Source organism: Octodon degus, unplaced genomic scaffold, assembly GCF_000260255.1.
Source record: "Octodon degus isolate 3935 unplaced genomic scaffold, OctDeg1.0 scaffold00045, whole genome shotgun sequence".
Taxonomy (NCBI): domain Eukaryota; kingdom Metazoa; phylum Chordata; class Mammalia; order Rodentia; family Octodontidae; genus Octodon; species Octodon degus.
Genome location: NW_004524621.1, coordinates 10,752,290 through 10,755,786, shown reverse-complemented (window position 1 = coordinate 10,755,786; position 3,497 = coordinate 10,752,290). Strand labels below are relative to the sequence as shown.

The window sequence follows — 3,497 nt, the reverse complement described above, 5'->3', positions numbered from 1 at the left end:
AAAGAAAAGAAAAGAAAGAAAGAAAATATATAATTTCAAAGTGAAAGCACTTGACTCTTAAATAATCATAGCAGCTCTTCTAGGATGTTGAGGAGGTGAATTGGACGGCAGGTTGAAAACCGTCTTATGTATGCTGTGTGGTGCCAGAGAGGTATAGGAGGAGGAGAGGAGTGGGTGTGTAAGCGGCAATGGTTTGATCTGATTTCAGAATTCTGTTTCTCCCTCACTGGGTTTAAAAGAAATAGAGTCACACAGAATTTTAACAGTCTATTTTGCCTTCTATCTGCTTCACTACTCTTTTTACACCACTGCCTCCCTTTCCTTACTGAAATGTGTCATGTAAAAATGTATTTTCTGTATGTTATTAATTTGATGTTACTTTTCCCATGGCTGTTCTCTGCCCTTGTGGCAGGTTCTCTTGGATCTGTCTCACTTGTGTGCTGGGGACAGCTGCATATAGTTAAAGCTTTTCTCTGCAGGCCTGGCAGGTCAAATACAGGACTGGAATATGTTTTGTTTTTCTGGGGTGTACAGGTCTGGGGGCATGGTTGGAGGGTCCAGATCTGGCTGTACACCAGAACAATTATAAAAACTGTTCATTACTGTCATTTTGGAGCATCAGAGTTTACCGTGGAGAGAGGAGTGTGGGCATGAATCCCACGATCGTCCCAGAAGTCATCTAGGGTCTTTAGGCTCCCATGGCCTGATTGTGACTGGAGTTAGGATACCTTTCTGTGGAGGAGCCTGACAGCTGGGAAACCACAATAGTGAGTAGCTAGCCAATTTGGTGCTCTCCAGTTCAGCTCTGGATCAGATTCTAATCCAGAAAGACTAATCAGTATCTGGGCTGACCCTGCCCAGAAGAAATTATAGTAGTGTCTTTATAGTAATTGAAAAGCATAATAACCCTACTGAGAGGAAGCTGGACCCTAGCTAAGGGCTCCTTAGTCCAGGAGAACCTGAGATTTCCCAGGTGTTGTGTGCACGGCAACATGGTCTCTGTCTGAATACAGCCCAAATTTCATTGTCTATATCAATACAAGCAGCAGTAGCTTGGATAATGGGAACATATAGATTATTTATTTATCATACTGGGGTTTGAACCTGAGGCTTTCATACTGAACTTCATCCCATCTCTTCTTTTCTTTCTTTTTTTTTTTTCTTTTTTGAGACAGGGTCTTGTTAGACTGGGCTCAAGCTTCCATTCCTCTTGCCTTAGCCTCCAAAGTTCTCATTTATGTAGCATATGTAGCTTCTTAAAAAAAGAAAGAACAAAACAAAAGATGATGTTAATCTTAGAGACTTCATTAAGCAATTTAACTTTTATTTCAAGACCCTTGTCACTTGTAGTATATGCCAATAAGGAGAAAGATGGAGGGGCAAATTCTAGTTCTTTGGCATTGTGTCATTGGATTTGCTTCTCTCAGGAAAAGCAATTTTTTGTTGATTAACCAGAAGTTAGAAAGCTATGTCTTTTATATGCTGTTCCCTCCTTCCTTTACTTCTTTTACTCAGAGAATTTCATTTACAGAGTTATTATTATTATTATTGGTCTTTTTTGAAACAGAGTTTTGCTATGCAATTCAGGCTGGCCTTGAGCTCACTTTGTAGCCCAAACTGATCTCGAACTTGTAACAATCCACTTGCCTCAGCCTCCTGAGTGCGATTAAAAGTGTGCTGCTCCACCACACCTGCCACTGAAGTGTTTTGTCTTTTTTTAAAAAATGTTTTTGATACAGGGTCTCACTACACAGCCTGGACTTGCAGTGATCCTCCTATTTTCAGCCTTCCCAGTGCTGGGATTACAGGCTCGCACCCCCACATCTGCTCTTGGTGGCTGGCTCAGCACACTTGGGGACGGAGGCCAGTGTAGCATGTGTTGCTGGGGACCAAACCCCTGTCCCTGTGCTTACTTAAGCAAGCACTTAGTCCGTTGAGCTGTCTCGCGGGCCCTCAGAGTTCATTTTTTAAGGAGCGTCTGGAGCCTAGGTATATAGTTGCCATCCCTTCAAATTAAAGAAGCACCTGCCCCTTGGAAATGGCGGTATTATAAGTTGAACTAAATTCAGAAATTTTATTTTATTTTTTAAAAAATTATTTATTTATTTATTTAGTGTGTGTGTGTGGCCTGCTCAGCCCACCAGGGGGCGGGGCTGGTTGGCATGTGGTGCTGGGGGATTGAACCGCGGTCTCTGTACTTTGACTTGGCTTAGCTTGTTCTAAGTAGGTGCTTTAGACCACTGAGCCATCTCACCAGCCCTAAATTCAGAAATTTTAAATCTTTAAATATTCATTGCCTACTCCTTTCTACTTTGAGAATTCTAATTATATGAATATAAGTTTCAAAAAAAATATAGTTGTTCATATAAAAAAAAAAAAGAAACACCTGCCCACAGGTTTCTGTTCTTACTGTGCTTTAGGCAGAAGAAAATGTCATTGAGGGACGCTTCTGTGCCCTGGGGCGGTTCTATCTATGTGATCTTCAGAGGCAGGACTTGTACTGTTCAGTTTTCCTTGTATTCACTCTAGGGCTCGTGCACCGTAGAGTTCAGTACAGTACCTAAGAATAAAATGGCATTGTCCTTAATTACCTCCTGCCACCACGAGGTGTCGCCTTCATCTCAGAGAAACCGTCCCCCTTCGGCACGCCTACACTGTCACCGCCCCTCGGTTCAGGAGCTCTTAGCTTCTTGACACTGATTTCTGGAGAAGTGGCTTGAAAGGGGGGAGAAAAACGGTTGCTCTCCTCACGGAGGGGAATGCGTTTATGTCCATGTCTTTTATTACGGTTTGAGAAAATCCCCCAAGGTGCCATATCAGTGCCCTGCAAGCATGATGTTGTTCCTAGGGATCAAACTAGCGCTCCAGATGTGGGATACCTCGGTGATCTTTCTAGGTTGGAAGCTTAGGAATGAGCACCCAAAGTGTGGTGCAGAGGGCTTCCAGGGGACTTACGGGCTTAGCCCATAAGCTTCCACCAGGCGGCAGCGGGTGCTGTACGGAGAGAAAAGACAGAAAAGACCCTGGAGCAGATGGCTGGTGGAAGCCGTGGGGCCATGTTGAGTCTCTGAGGACGCGCGGGGGCACAAAAGGGCCGTGGAGAAGCGAGGGCGCGCGCTGTATGTGGGGGAGTCCCAGGAAGAAGGAGATTCGTGGGCTTCCTAAAGACTCATGCAGAGCGGAACACGGGAGCCCCCGGGCGCCTGGAGGCTTGTCTTCGGAGGCAGGCAAGTCTTCCTGCCGAAGGAGCCAGGCATCGCTGGCAATCAGGAGGGTCGTTTGTGTTCCTAGGTAGGGGACCGGTGAGGAGGATCTCGAACGTGTGGTTGCTGCAGAGCGCGGCGATCGAGCTCTGAGAGGGGGCCTGGAAGAGCGGGGCAGCCCGGGCCGCTGCTGCGTGGGGTGGAAGGGAGCGCGGGGTGGCAGGGAGCGCAGGGTGGGCCCGCGCGGCCGGGTGCGCAGCCCCGGAGCTCGGAGGGGGGCGGGGCGACAGCCGG

General features: G+C 46.7%; 1 pseudogene; it reads left to right on the top strand.

Moving 5' to 3' along the window:
• LOC101562591 overlaps positions 1-3,497 on the top strand; it is a 32,171-nt pseudogene that overhangs the window by 28,422 nt on the left and 252 nt on the right.